General features: G+C 42.7%; 1 protein-coding gene across 1 annotated transcript in view; it reads right to left on the reverse strand.

Annotated features, from left to right (window-relative positions):
* selenoi (selenoprotein I) overlaps nucleotides 1-16,857 on the reverse strand; it is a 101,354-nt gene that overhangs the window by 49,436 nt on the left and 35,061 nt on the right. The gene's annotated exons all lie outside the window — the stretch shown is intronic.

Below are 16,857 nucleotides of genomic sequence, written 5' to 3' on the forward strand. Positions count from 1 at the left end.
GAGAATGGGATCAAACGCTATGGGGAGAAAGCAGGATTAGGCTATTGAGTTGGATGATCAGCCATGATCATGATGAATGGCGGAGCAGGCTCGAAGGGCCAAAAGTCCTCCTCCTATCTTCTATGTAACATGGTAATTTCAACAGGCATTTCTTCGAACTGGGTCCTGGAGTTGACAGCATATAATTACACAACATCGAAAATTGGAATCAAATTGAAAAATGGACATAAAAGGCAATGAGTCTTTTGGTTAGTTTCCTTTAAAAAAAAAAGCACAAAAGGTCATTGACCTTAAACGTTAACACTGCTTCTCACCCAGACAGGCTGCCTAACTTGCGAGAATTTCCATTTTTCCAGCATCAGCAGAGCATAAATGCATAGAACATACAGTATAGGAGGCCATTCAGCCCATCGTGTCTGCACCAACCCACTTAAGTCCTCACTTCCACCCTATCCCCGTAACCCAATAATCCCTCCTAACCTTTTTTGGACACCAAGGGCAATTTAGCATGGCCAATCCACCTAACCTGCATGTCTTTGGACTGTGGGAGGAAACCGGAGCACACGGAGGAAACCCACGCAGACACAGGGAGAATGTGCAGAAGACTCCGCACAGACAGTGACCCAGCAGGGAATCGAACCTGGGACCCATGCGCTGTGAAGCCACAGTGCTAGCCACGTGTGCTACCCTAATAGTTTTTTTGTACTCGAGGGATGGCATTCAATAGATCGCAGCGAGATAGCTGCTCTGCTACGTACGAAACCCTGAGCTAGAAACACGTAGTCTACAAATAGTTTAGCACCAGGTTCCCCATGAACACTGTGCGTTTATAGGAGAGAGGCGGCACCCATCCAGCCGTGTTCCAGTCCAGTATAGAGTATGCCAGCAAAATGAATGGATGGCTAGAATACTTTTTTGCTACATGTCCTTCTACATGTCCTTTAACCCAACACTAGATTTAGCCTTGACCAATGTATCAAGTATAACACTGCAACACTGTCCATTAGGGTTTATAAGGTTCTCAGGGGCTCAATTTGAGCTTGGATGCAGAGCTCTTTAAATAGATTCAATGTGTGGACTTGCCCACTGGAACGCTCATCAAATTTGAAGGCAGTGGTCAAGAACCAAGGACATACGGTACTACATAAATACAAATTCTTTACAAATGCAAAATTCTCAATTCCAGTGACAACAATCAGTATCATGCACAAATATAAGCAGAGCCTGGCCAATCTAACAACCTCTTTCCTCAGTACTGAAAATACATATACCCATTTCGGGTGAGATTTCCATTTTCAAAAAAACAATCACAGATTATCCACTTAATTGAACTTCTAGCAGAATAGTGCAGTTATAGGGGGCAGCACGGTGGCAGAGTGGTTATCACTGCTGCCTCACAGCACCAAGGTCCCAGGTTCGATCCCAGCTCTGGGTCACTGTTCGTGTGGAGTTTGCACATTCTCCCAGTGTTTGCCTGGGTTTTGCCCCCACAACCCAAAGATGTGCAGAGTAGTGGATTGGCCACACTAAATTGCCCCTTATTGGAAAAAATGAATTGGGTGCTCAAAATTGTGTTTACAAAAATAGTCCAGTTATAGCATGACGGGTTTACATAGGCACTCCCCTTTATATATGTGATTACAGGAATTCATAAAGACAATATAAAAATAAGGAGAGCGTGTACCATTTTAAAATGGGTTCTAGCATACTGAAGAACAATTATCCTTTGTCATGTATCCTCAGAGGAGCCTGCATCTTCCATGGCCACCCTATTTTTCTAAATCACCCCCAACCCACAACCATCCAGGATATCAGCATTCTTCCAAATCGGGCCTTTTGATCATCCCCACACTGATAGTTGTGCCTACAGCTGCCAAGGCTCCAGCCTCTGGAATTTCCTCCTGAAATCTCTCCACTTCTCTTTTATCTCAAGACATATTTTAAAGTCCAACTACTTGGGCAAGTGTTTGGTCATGCGTCATAAAATCTCCTGTCAAATGTTGCTTCTGTGAAGTGCTTTTGGACGTTTTCTGACATTAAACAAGTTATATAAATACAAGCTGCTCTTGACTTCCTGATATCTCATTTCCCTCCCTATTGTTTTGATGTTAGTTAAAATTGCTAATTTTTCCACTTCCAATGATGGGCTGGCTGCAGCCCAAAACATCATGTCTCGTGTATCCACAACTGGTAATGCTAATATTTCTCCAAACATTTTTGTCTCATTTGTTAGCAGAATCAGCACTTTTTCTTTTACTTCCAACCCCTCACTGCCCACAAAGTGAATCTCCATTACTGGACATTAATGCCGATTGCCAGGATGTCAGTTAGCATAGTTTGTGAGGATTTGCACAAAATGTTTGAGATTTTTACTGGGCACCCACCAACATGCTGCAAAAGACTGGCTTTGCTAAAATTTGACCAAAGATCTCGCTTGATTCAATGGAACTTAAAACTGCTGGCTTTCACGTGTTGTACAAAAGATCTGAACCTCAGAAAACTTGGCAAGATTTTATTTTATTTATTTATTTTTAAGATCAGCCGCCCACACCTTTCTGAGCCCTGCTCTGGATACTAAGCCCATTTATTGCCTTACGCCCCCTCTGATCGGCTCAGCAATGGAACAAAAGGCCCTGTTCATCCTTCGCTGCTCAGATTTACCCTACAGCACCACATCTCCACAAACTAAAAGTCTGGTCTTCAGTTGCTGTCCAGCTCAGGTTTAGCTCAGTTAGCTAGACGGCTGGTTCGTGATGCAGAACAAGGCTAAAGCACGCGGGCTCAACCCCCGTACCGCCTGAGGTTATTCAAGAAGGTCCGCCTTAAATCACCACAGGGTAAATCACCACAGGGTAAATCACCACCAGTCATCTCTCCCCCTCAAAAGGAGAAAGCAGCTTTTGGTCATCAGGGACTATGGTGACTTTACCTTTAGATAGCTTCTTGATTTTGATTAATAAGGGGATCAAGGGTTACCGAGAGAAGGCACCGAGAAGAGAGTGGGGATGAGAAACCCATCAGCCATGATCAAATATGGAGCATACGTGATGGGCTGAATGGCCTAATTCTTCTCCTATATCTTATGGTCTAATGTCTAGAACGAACTGTAAAATTCAAAGAGGAAAACAATGTATTCCCAGTAGAGACATCTTTTTGCGTCAACAAGAACAAATATTTCAAACCAAGTGTAACATGCACAGTAAAGATTAATTCTTCTATGATTCCAGGACAAGAACAAAACTTAGTCCCTGAACAAAACATGTATCAATTCCCATGTATTATACAATTATGGGTGAATAGCATAAAAGGTTACTGTGTCTTGAGATGAGACTTATGAAAATAAGTTTTACTTGTGGGAAACAAATTCAGCTGCATTGACATTCTGAACATTCCCAATGAAATGCAGTGAATTGTTCTGAAGCACATGCAAGATAATCAAGCTCCAATCAGAGCTTTCAGGAATCTGCATTGTCAGTGTACTATCAGAGACATTAATCTACCCCAGCACTGAAATAATTTGGGCACACTTTCCTTGGTCAAAGAGCGGTTTACTGTTGCCCAAACTAAAATTTCCTTTTGAGGCCTGAACTATGGCAGATCACACCACACTTGGGTCTGAAAGCTACAGTTCTGTTCCAAACCCAGCAGGTGCTAGGAACAGACAGTCAGATTGAGATAATTTAATTTACTAGCTGCCATTTACCCCTCACCGTGAGCATGAAAGTAGAAATCTCTTAACAATGTTAAGAATAGTGTCTGGTACATAAGAACTAGGAACAGGAGTAGGCCATCTGGCCCCTCGAGCCTGCTCCGCCATTCAATGAGATCATGGCTGATCTTTGGGGACTCAGCTCCACTCTCCGGCCTGTACACCATATCCCCGAATCCCTTTATTCTTTAGAAAGGTATCTATCTTTTTCTTTAAAACGTTTAAAGAAGGAGCCTCAACTGCTTCACTGGGCAAGGAATTCCAGAGATTCACAACCCTTTGGGTGAAGAAGTTCCTCCTAAACTCGGTCCTAAATCTACTTCCCCTTATTTTGAGGCTATGCCCCCTAGTTCTGCTTTCCCCGACCAGTGGAAACAACCTGCCCGCATCTATCCTAACTATTCCCTTCATAATTTTATATGTTTCAATAAGATCCCCCCGCATCCTTCTAAACTCCAATGAGTATATTCCCAGTCTACTCAACCTCTCGTCATAATCTAATCCCCTCAACTCTGGGATCAACCTAGTGAATCTCCTCTGCACTCCCTCCAGTGCCAATATGTCCTTTCTCAGGTAAGGAGATCAAAACTGAACACAATACTCCAGATGCAGCCTCACCAACACCCTATACAATTGCAGCATAACCTCCCTAGTCTTGAACTCCATCCCTCTAGCAATGAAAGACAAAACTCGATTAGCTTTCTTAATCACCTGTTGCACCTGCACACCAACTTTTTGCGACTCGTGCACCAACACACCCAGGTCCCTCTGCACAGCAGCATGTTTTAACATCTTACCGTTTAAATAATAATCCATTCTGCTGTTATTCCTCCCAAAATGGATAGCCTCACACTTGGCAACATGGAATTCCATCTGCCAGGCCCTAGCCCATTCACCTAACCTATCCAAATCCTTCTGCAGACTTCCGGTATCCTCTGCACTTTTTGCTTTACCACTCATCTTAGTGTCGTCTGCAAACTTTGCCACATTGCACTTGGTCCCCAACTCCAAATCATCTATGTAAATTGTGAACAACTGCGGGCCCAACACTGATCCTTGAGGGACCCCACTAGTTACAGGTTGCCAACCAGAGAAACACCCATTTATCCCCACTCTCTGCTTTCTCTTAGTTAACCAATCCTCTACCCATGCTACCACTTTACCCTCAATGCCATGCATCTTTAGTTTGTGCAGCAACCTTTTGTGTGGCACCTTGTCAAAAGCTTTCTGGAAATCCAGATATACCACATCCATTGGCTCCCCGTTATCTACTGCACTGGTAACGTCCTCAAAAAATTCTACCAAATTAGTCAGACACGACGTACCCTTTATGAACCCATGCTGCATCTGCCCAATGGGACAATTTCCCTCCAGGTGCCCCGCTATTTCCTCCTTAATGATAGATTCCAGCATTTTCCCTACAACCGAAGTTAAGCTTACCGGCCTATAATTACCCGCTTTCTGCCAACCTCCTTTTTTAAACAGTGGTGTCACGTTTGCTACTTTCCTATCCTCTGGGACCACCCCAGAGTCTAGTGAATTTTGATAAATTATCACTCGTGCGTTTACAATTTCCCTAGCCATCTCTTTTAACACTCTGGGATGCATCCCATCAGGGCCAGGAGACTGGTCTACCTTTAGCCCCATTAGCTTGCCCAATACTGCCTCCTTAGTGATTACAATCATCTCAAGGTCCTCACCTATCATATCTTTATTTCCATCAGTTACTGGCATGTTATTTGTGTCTTCCACTGTGAAGACTGACCCAAAAAACCTGTTCAGCCTCAGCCATTTCCCCGTCTCCTATTATTAAATCGCCCTTCTCATCTTCCAAAGGACCAATATTTACCTTAGCCACTCTTTTTTTGTCTTATATATTTGTAGAAGCTTTTACTATCTGCTTTTATGTTCTGAGCAAGTTTACTTTCATAGTCTACCTTTACTCTTCTTTATAGCTTTTTTAGTAGCTTTCTGTTGTCCCCTAAAGACTTCCCAGTCCTCTAGTCTCCCACTAATTTTTGCCACTTTGTATGTTTTTTCCTTCAATTTGATACTCTCCCTCACCTCCTTAGATATCCACGGTCGATTTTTTTCCCCTTTCTACCGTCTTTTTTTTTTTGTCAGTATAAACCTTTCCTGAACACTGTGAAAGATCACTCGGAAGGTTCTCCACTGTTCCTCAACTGCTTCACCATGAAGTCTTTGCTCCCAGTCTACCTTAGCTAGTTCTTCTCTCATCCCATTGTAATCGCCTTTGTTTAAGCACAAAATACTAGTGTTTGATTTTACCTCGTCATCCTCCAACTGTATTTTAAATTCCACCATATTGTGGTCGCTCCTTCCAAGAGGATCCCGAACTATGAGATCATTAATCAATTCTGCCTCATTACACAGGACCAGATCTAGGACCGCTTGTTCCCTTGTAGGTTCCATTACATACTGTTCCAGGAAATTATCCCGGACACATTCTATAAACTCCTCAAGGGTACCAACTTGGTTAAACCAATCGACATGCAGATTAAAATCTCCCATGAGAACCGCTGTACCATTTCTACATGCATCTGTTGTTTCTTTGCTTATTGCCTGCCCTACCATCCTGTTACTATTTGGTGGCCTATAGACTACTCCAATCAGTGACCTTTTCGCCTTACCATTCCCGATTTCCACCCAAATTGATTCAACCTTGCCCTCCATAGCACCAATATCATCCCTTACTATTGCCCGGATGCCATCCTTAAACAACAAAGCTACACCACCGCCCTTACCGTCCATTTTATCCTTTCGTATAGTCTGATACCCTTGGATATTTAACTCCCAGTCGTGACCATCTTTTAACCATGTTTCAGTAATGGCCACTAAATCAGTCATTCACGATGATTTGCGCCATCAACTCATTCACCTTATTCCGTATACTACGAGCATTCAGGTATAGTACACTTACGCTGTTTTTTATGTCTTCGTTATGATTCCTAACACCTTGATCAGTAACTTTTCGCAAATTATTTTTCCTCTTAACCTTTCTCCTAATTTTCCTAGTCTTTGAACCCATATCTCTACATAATAACCCGTCACGTAACCTGCTGCCTTGCTCTCCATTAACCATTATACTGTCCATAGCTTTACCCTTCCTTTCCCCCCAACTTGCTAGTTTAAAGTCCTTGTGACCAACCTATTTATCCTATTCATTAGAACACTGGTCCCAGAATAGTTCAGGTGAAGACCGTCCCAACGGTACAGGTCCCTCCTGCCCCAGTACTGATGCCAATGCCCCATGAAATGGAATCACTCTTTCCTGCACCACTCCTTTAGCCACGTGTTAACTTCCCTAATTTTCTCAACCCTATGCCAATTGGCACGTGGCTCGGGTAGTAATCCAGAGATTATAACCCTGGCTTACAAAGGGTGCCATCAATCCCCCTAATTATAGAATCCCCTACAACTACCACTTCTCTTTTTGCTCCCCCCTCTTGAATGGCTTCCTGTACCACGGTGCAGTGGTCAGTCAACGCTTTCTTCCTACAGTCCTCTTCCTCATCCACACAGGGAGCAAGTACCTCATACCTGTTGGACAAGGTCAAGGGCTGAGGCTCCTCAACTCAGGATCCCCCTACCTGCCTCCCTTGCAGTCACACCACTCTGTCCCTGACCACTGACCGAATTAACAGTACTTATTCTGCCGGGTGTGACTGCCTCCTGAAACAAAGCGTCCAGGTAACGTTCCCCCTCCCTGATGTGCCGCAGTGTGTGCAGCTCGGTCTCCAGCTCATCAATTCTGAGCCGAAGTTCCTCGAGCAGCCAACACTTGCTGCAGATGTGGTCACTGACGGTCTCAATGGAATCCACCAGTTCCATCATCATACAGCAACAGCACATCACCTGTCCAGCCATATTCAACTAGTTAATTAATTTAAATATTTTTTTTTAGAACCTCAAGGATAAACCCGAACACCAACAAAAACACTGCCCTCTCTCGCCACTCACCCGAACTCAAGTCACTCACCCACTCACTGGTAGCACCCCAAAATGCCAGCACTTATACAATCAAGCATAATCTTCACCAGAAACAAATATTTGCTCTCATATTTCAACAGAAAATTATCACAGTGATCAATTGATAAATTTGTTAGGAAAGAGAGCATGCTTAAACTACTGATATTTGTATTGTGGATATTAAAAAAGGAGGTACCAGTTTATATTTAAGCTTACTTGTGTACTAAGGGTTAAAGCTTCAGTTTAGCTTCATGTTGAACAAAGGTGCCTGTGTCTGCATGGCTCTAGGTTTTGGTTTCAATTTTAAACTTTGCCTGTATTGTAATAAAAAGTATACAACGTAAAAAGCAATTGGAGGTTTAAAAAAAACTAAGCTGCTGCTTAGCAACCACAGGCCCACACTCAAAAGTAGACGGTTTTCAGTTGGATCCAGATAACCCAAGACGCAAGATCCTGTTCACAGAGGCTGCCAGTACAGGCAGGACATTAACACAAGGACCAGTAAACTAGTCCCAGAAGCTAATAGTCAGAAACCAGGGAAGGAAAAGACCGAAGTAAAAGGGACAAAGAACCAGGTTTTGAATGAGGTAGTTCACGGAGGCTCTCAGTTAAAGACAGAATTCACGGTGCAGACCTGCAGAAGTCGGATAGCGAGACACCAGACTTCTGAAGTAGTCCTACAGTTTGTGACACCTTAATACAGCCTGTGAAGCAGTGATGCTGTTGGCACAGGTGGGTACCCGAGAGATTATATGGAAGTTGGAACACACATGGCACTCCAGGGCTGCAGAGTACTGAAAGCAGAGGTTGAAATCATGGATATGGATCCTTGGCGAAGGCAGAGAGAAAAAGATTTCAAAATGTGTTTGAGAGTGGAGTTTGCAAACTCTAGTGTGGAAGTCAGAGTTCCAGTGAGATTAGTTAACTTCCAGTGTAACAAGCACTCCAGTGTAACAAGCATCTGGGGAATCTGATGAGAAATCCACAGACGTTGTATTGGATGGCACCTGCCATTTGGTCTGACCATATTTCACCTAGTGGTTTACATGGACTGTGTACTCACTGAAAACATTTAACTTGTGCAATCCTAAAGATATAACTAGGATGAAGGAGAAGATTACAGTTAATCTTTTGTTTAATATTTTATTCTTTAGTTAAAATTATTCGATAGTCTTGCAACTCATCCGCGTCTCTAAACTAAAAACAAAAGTTGCCAGGGTTCTGCTTAGGACCAGACAGTCCAGCAGCAACATAGCTGGGATCCAATACATTCAATAAGTTATACAGAATGAGTAGATATACAGAATGAATAGAAATTACAGTACAATTACAGATTTCAATTGTTCGATATGTGGACTAGCCAGATAATACTCATGGGTGGGGCAGTCTAAGAGCAGATATTTTTACAAAACGGCACAGAACGCAAAATTCAGAAATTTAAATCTAATTTAGTCGAATGTGAGGATTACACACATTCTGCAGCTATCATGGCAAGTTTCTTGCAGGGGAAAAGATGGTTTATCACATGAAAAAAAACTTTATACGCAAAATTATAGCGAAATTAACTTTGCAAATCATATTAGTTAATGACCAGAATTTCTGGATGTATTTTAAAGTTTACATGATGGTTCTGACATGTGGAAATACAGGTAATATTTAGTTTCTCTTGACGTAACTAATTAAATCAAAGAGAAAGCACGCACTTGCCAATAAACCTCCATTCTAGTTTTGAGGGTTTGAAATCCAAGTATTTTCGCTGCAGATGATAAACTTAATCTTGTGAAATATTTTGGACTAATCAGATTGTTTCATCCAATTGTGCCAATACCAGAAATCCATAATAGCAGCTATGGCGTCTCACAGCGTAATACCATCAACACAGTGTAATCTATTGGAATTAATGGTAGATATTTAAGGTAATCAATGACATGTTAAATTGTGTGTGGGCGTACAATTTATTAAAAATGTAAACAATTGTACATCAAATAATTAATTGGACTAGCTTGGTTCATATTTCAATTCCAAAATGGCACCTCCGGCAATATAAGCATCACCATCTGTTTATACTAAACATCAAAGTGATATTTTTCATGCACTTTAATAGCAGTACCACAGATCGGAGTATATTTAAATTCATGTCCATTGTTCCAATGTAGACCTAACTGCCAACATGTCAGCACATTAGACACATTTAAAGTTAATTCCAAATCTTGAGACTCCTGTAAGAATATTGCTGCAAACTGCATTTTTGACAATGAACTGTGACCAAACACATTCTGAAGTGTCTTTCTATTTGGCAGTTTTTGCTGTATTACTAGTAGTATTCACCGAAAGGAAGCACTGTGAATATTTGGGAGTTCACTTAAAGTGAAGAGTTAAGATTCTACTCAATTAAACAAACATTACAATAGTAATAATTTAAGTTAAAGAGTGAACAGACAGGAATTGTGCTCCAAGCTGTTTTTCTCATTCTCAAAAATCTGGAGGGTCACAATTTAATGTAGGCCTTTTGGATGGTCAGTTAAGAGCAGAAGGACAAGTTATTTCAAGTGGGGTATTTTGTATGGGCATTTTGGAAAGAACCAGAAGTAAAACATTCTACATTGTCAAATGCTGACTAATCTGGTGCATACTTCAACATTTTCTATTTTGTTCAGGATATATGTTCAGTGTACTACTAATTGACTTGCCCAAAGAACCTTAGAATCAATTAATTAAAACCCTTTGCGTTACTTTGCACAAACGAAACATCCTATAGGACACCTATAATAAATACAGTATTCATTGTGTACATTTTATTCAACTAACACCATGAAAGCCTAGTACTAAATCCAAGAACAAAATGTCTTTATACTGGTTGAGCTAATAGACAAAAAAGAACGCCAAACTTTGTTAAAACGTATTGTATTGTCATAATTAATCCAGCAGCTGCACCATCCTCCAAAACTACTTTCATATTAAACAAAAAAAAAAAAAGAGGCTTGGAGCAATTATCAAAATGTAACTATTTTTAGGAACACTGCACACGAGCAAGACCAATTCACTACAGAAGCAGTTTGTTTCTAATGTGTGCGCACATTATCCAAGGAAATAGAAGCCCATTTTATTCTTTAATTTTCTCTAATCCATTGGGCAAACGGGAATTTCTAAATTCCATATCATTTAATATTGCTGCATAAGTGCCCTGCAATCCTATCCTTTATGTTAACTGCAAGCAGTTTCCTAAACCTAAAGAGAAGATATGTTGTGGTCTAGTTAGTACGACCACTTGAAACACATTGATTATACAGATGTGATTATACGGATGCTTACCCATTTGTTATGCGTCAAGTGCGCTAAACGGGCTTTTCTAATCAAATTAGTTTTCGGATGTTAAACAAATTTTTTATTTTACGGTGCAACGAGGAGGAAGATGATAAAATAGAGGGTTTAGTATATTTGAATTTTTAGATGGCATTCAATAAGGAGCCACACAAGTGAATGTTACACAGGATGAGGTCACATGGGATTGGGAGTAATATACGAATGATAGGCTAATGTACAGAAAACAGTAAGATAAACGGTTCAGAGTGGCAAGGTGTATCAAGTGGAGTGCTGCAAGGAGTGGTGCCTGGGTCTGAACAATTTACAATTACATCACTGAGGTAACATGGGGGGAGCATATCCAAGTTTGTGATGATGCAAAATTGTATGGGTCAGTCAACCATGAGTACATCACTGAAGCTCGAGAGCAGTATCCTGGGCTCAAACAGCTGCATCAGTGACATCCCCTACGCAAGGTCAGAAGTGGAAATGGGCACTGAATATTTTAGCATTCAGTTCTTTTCGCAACTCTTAATTAATAATTAGCAAGTGCCAGGGAATGACCATCGCCAACAAATGTGTCTAACCAGCTCCCCATGTCATTCAACAGTATGACCATTGCTGAATTTCCCCCGTCTCCCCATGTCATTCAACAACCATTGCTGAATTCCTCCCACCATTCTGGGTGTCACCATTGACCAGAAACTTAACTGGATCAGTTACACAAATACTATGGCTGCAACAGGTCAGAGGCTGGGAATTCTGTGGGGGGAAATGATCTCCTGACTCCCCAAAGACTTTCCACCATCTATAAAAAGGTACCTTGCCTGGATGAGTATAGCTCCAACAACACAAGTTTGCACCATCCAATACAAAAGCAGCTTGCTTGAATTGCACCCCATCCACCACCATAAACATTCACTCCCTACCACCAGCACACCATGACATGTGAACCATCAACAAGATGCACTGCAGCAACTTGCCAAGACTCCTTCAACAGTCTTGTTTCCAAACCAGTGACCTCTACTGCCAAGAAGAATAAGGGTAGTTGGCACACAAGATCATCTGCTGCAAGCTCCCTTCCTTCACTTTGCTGAATCAAAAACATGGAACAGCTTAACAAACATCACTGAATATATCTGCAGCACAAGGACTGGAGCAATTCAAAAAGATGTCCCATCAGAACTCTCTCAAGGAATTATCAGAACTGCACAGGACAGAATGGTGACATAGTGGTTACGTTAGCACTGCTGCTTCAAGCGTCAGGGATCCGGGTTCAATTCAGGCCTGTGTGTGGAGTTTGTACGTTCTCCAGTGTCTGCGTGGGTTTCCTCTGGTTTCCTCCCAGAGTCCAAAGATGTGCCGGTTAGGTGGATTGGCCATGCTAAATTGCCCTTAAATGTCCAGGGATGTGCAGATTAGGTTCTGGATTATGGGGCTGGGTGGGGGTTGTAAATGGGTAGAGTGCTCATTCGCTGGGTTGATGCGGACTCGATGAGCCAAATGGCCTCCTTCAGCACTGTAGGGATTCTATGATTTTGGACGATGGGAAGGTACTTCACTCATTGGATTCTGAACCTTTGGAATTCTCTTCCCCAGAAGAACCCGGATACTCATTTGAATAGATCCAAGGCAGAGATCGATAAATTTTGAGGCACTATGGGGTGGAAAAAAAGTGTAGCTGACGTAGAAGCTCGGTCATGATCTTACTGAATGGCAAAGCAGATACACAGGTCCAGACGGTCGAATCCTGCTTCTATTTCTTATGCATCAAAGTATTCCCAAGGAACAAACGCTGGTTGTATAAATTCAGAGTGCTGAGCTAATAATGTTATTCTGCCCAGGACGTGTCCTCAGCTATCAGCCCGAGTATGTATGGGCAGGGCCTGGTGTCCCGTTCCCCAAAACATCCTTAGCATCAACATCTTGCATTTCACAGGCATGGATAATAAAAGAGGACTTGAAACTTTTAAGGCAAGAATTTTATACTTTCCTCGGGCCCCAATTTTTTATGGTTTCCTCTCGTTTATCCTCATTTATGCTTTCTGGAGTTTTTGCTGTCAGAGAATTTGGGGGAAAATGGTGTAATTGCATCATAACGTCATGATTACATTGTACCTGTAATTTGCTTAAAAATTCTCAATTTTTCAACCAAATTCTCAACCTGGCCGCGAGGTTTGCTAGTGTCACACGGGAGGGTTTAAACTAGTATGGCAGGGGGGTGGGCACGGGAGCAATAGGTCAGTAGGTGAGAGCATTGAGGGAGAACTAGGGAATAGGGACAGTGTGGCTCTGAGGCAGAGCAGACGGGGAGAAGTTGCTGAACACAGCGGGTCTGGTGGCCTGAAGTGCATATGTTTTAATGCAAGGAGCATTACGGGTAAGGCAGATGAACTTAGAGCTTGGATTAGTACTTGGAACTATGATGTTGTTGCCATTACAGAGACCTGGTTGAGGGAAGGGCAGGATTGGCAGCTAAACGTTCCAGGATTTAGATGTTTCAGGCGGGATAGAGGGGGATGTAAAAGGGGAGGTGGAGTTGCGCTACTTGTTCGGGAGAATATCACAGCTATACTGCGAGAGGACACCTCAGAGGGCAGTGAGGCTATATGGGTAGAGATCAGGAATAAGAAGGGTGCAGTCACAATGTTGGGGGTATACTACAGGCCTCCCAACAGCCAGCGGGAGATAGAGGAGCAGATAGGTAGACAGATTTTGGAAAAGAGTAAAAACAACAGGGTTGTGGTGATGGGAGACTTCAACTTCCCCAATATTGACTGGGACTCACTTAGTGCCAGGGGCTTAGACGGGGCGGAGTTTGTAAGGAGCATCCAGGAGGGCTTCTTAAAACAATATGTAAACAGTCCAACTAGGGAAGGGGCGGTACTGGACCTGGTATTGGGGAATGAGCCCGGCCAGGTGGTAGATGTTTCAGTAGGGGAGCATTTCGGTAACAGTGACCACAATTCAGTAAGTTTTAAAGTACTGGTGGACAAGGATAAGAGTGGTCCGAGGATGAATGTGCTAAATTGGGGGAAGGCTAATTATAACAATATTAGGCGGGAACTGAAGAACATAGATTGGGGGCGGATGTTTGAGGGCAAATCAACATCTGACATGTGGGAGGCTTTCAAGTGCCAGTTGAAAGGAATACAGGACCGGCATGTTCCTGTGAGGAAGAAAGATAAATACGGCAATTTTCGGGAACCTTGGATGACGAGTGATATTGTAGGCCTCGTCAAAAAGAAAAAGGAGGCATTTGTCAGGGCTAAAAGGCTGGGAACAGACGAAGCCTGTGTGGCATATAAGGAAAGTAGGAAGGAACTTAAGCAAGGAGTCAGGAGGGCTAGAAGGGGTCACGAAAAGTCATTAGCAAATAGGGTTAAGGAAAATCCCAAGGCTTTTTACACGTACATAAAAAGCAAGAGGGTAGCCAGGGAAAGGGTTGGCCCACTGAAGGATAGGCAAGGGAATCTATGTGTGGAGCCAGAGGAAATGGGCGAGGTACTAAATGAATACTTTGCATCAGTATTCACCAAAGAGAAGGAATTGGTAGATGTTGAGTCTGGAGAAGGGGGTGTAGATAGCCTGGGTCACATTGTGATCCAAAAAGACGAGGTGTTGGGTGTCTTAAAAAATATTAAGGTAGATAAGTCCCCAGGGCCTGATGGGATCTACCCCAGAATACTGAAGGAGGCTGGAGAGGAAATTGCTGAGGCCTTGACAGAAATCTTTGGATCCTCGCTGTCTTCAGGGGATGTCCCGGAGGACTGGAGAATAGCCAATGTTGTTCCTCTGTTTAAGAAGGGTAGCAAGGATAATCCCGGGAACTACAGGCCGGTGAGCCTTACGTCAGTGGTAGGGAAATTACTGGAGAGAATTCTTAGAGACAGGATCTACTCCCATTTGGAAGCAAATGGACGTATTAGTGAGAGGCAGCACGGTTTTGTGAAGGGGAGGTCGTGTCTCACTAACTTGATAGAGTTTTTCGAGGAGGTCACTAAGATGATTGATGCAGGTAGGGCAGTGGATGTTGTCTATATGGACTTCAGTAAGGCCTTTGACAAGGTCCCTCATGGTAGACTAGTACAAAAAGGTGAAGTCACACGGGATCAGGGGTGAACTGGCAAGGTGGATACAGAACTGGCTAGGCCATAGAAGGCAGAGGGTAGCAATGGAGGGATGCTTTTCTAATTGGAGGGCTGTGACCAGTGGTGTTCCACAGGGATCAGTGCTGGGACCTTTGCTCTTTGTAGTATATATAAATGATTTGGAGGAAAATGTAACTGGTCTGATTAGTAAGTTTGCAGACGAAACAAAGGTTGGTGGAATTGCGGATAGCGATGAGGACTGTCTGAGGATACAGCAGGATTTAGATTGTCTGGAGACTTGGGCGGAGAGATGGCAGATGGAGTTTAATCCGGACAAATGTGAGGTAATGCATTTTGGAAGGTCTAATGCAGGTAGGGAATGGTAGAACCCTCAAGAGTATTGAAAGTCAAAGAGATCTAGGAGTACAGGTCCACAGGTCACTGAAAGGGGCAACACAGGTGGAGAAGGTAGTCAAGAAGGCATACGGCATGCTTGCCTTCATTGGCCGGGGCATTGAGTATAAGAATTGGCAAGTCATGTTGCAGCTGTATAGAACCTTAGTTAGGCCACACTTGGAGTATAGTGTTCAATTCTGGTCGCCACACTACCAGAAGGATGTGGAGGCTTTAGAGAGGGTGCAGAAGAGATTTACCAGAATGTTGCCTGGTATGGAGGGCATAAGCTATGAGGAGCGGTTGAATAAACTCGGTTTGTTCTCACTGGAACGAAGGAGGTTGAGGGGCGACCTGATAGAGGTATACAAAATTATGAGGGGCATAGACAGAGTGGATAGTCAGAGGCTTTTCCCCAGGGTAGAGGGGTCAATTACTAGGGGGCATAGGTTTAAGGTGAGAGGGGCAAGGTTTAGAGTAGATGTACGAGGCAAGTTTTTTACGCAGAGGGTAGTGGGTACCTGGAACTCGCTACCGGAGGAGGTAGTGGAAGCAGGGACGATAGGGACATTTAAGGGGCATCTTGACAAATATATGAATAGGATGGGAATAGAAGGATACGGACCCAGGAAGTGTAGAAGATTGTAGTTTAGTCGGGCAGTATGGTCGGCATGGGCTTGGAGGGCCGAAGGGCCTGTTCCTGTGCTGTACATTTCTTTGTTCTTTGTTCTTTGGGATTTCAAATATAAATACCCTTTTAAACAAAGGCAATGTCTGAGAAACTAAAAGACCATTGTAACTGCCTTGGAAAAGGGTTAGAATTGTTTACTTTTTGCATAATACTACATAGTACAGGGGCCCACACAAAATATAGTGATGGGAAATAAAATTAACAGCAGCATTACAATCACAATGAAAACTTGTAATAAGCAAACTTCTGCTTGAACCTGACAAGAGGGGCCATCGGGGAAGAAAATGGAATGGAAAATTTAAGATCAATACTCATTGGAAGGACAGCCGAGAAAGTTTGCAGCAAAGAGATCAATAAGTATATTGCAAACGTGCATTCAAAATTGTTAAGCTTCTGCAGATCTTTAAACATGGCATAAACAGTCGATATAGGACCTGAACTATTTTTTTCGTAGATCCAAATCTGTAAAAGATTTGAATATTAAAGTTATCGTAACAGGCACTGGACTGCGGTTTGCAAGTTGACATGCACCCATGAGTAGATGTTACTGAAGAAATCCCGATTTCTAAAAACATTTCTAACCAGATTACTATGTCTTATTTTCTATACCAAAATGGGCAATCATTCCACTGTTTCCCTGCCCCCCCCTTTGAAATTAAGAAATGAAAACCATAATTTGA

Source organism: Scyliorhinus torazame, chromosome 4, assembly GCF_047496885.1.
Source record: "Scyliorhinus torazame isolate Kashiwa2021f chromosome 4, sScyTor2.1, whole genome shotgun sequence".
Taxonomy (NCBI): Eukaryota; Metazoa; Chordata; class Chondrichthyes; order Carcharhiniformes; family Scyliorhinidae; genus Scyliorhinus; species Scyliorhinus torazame.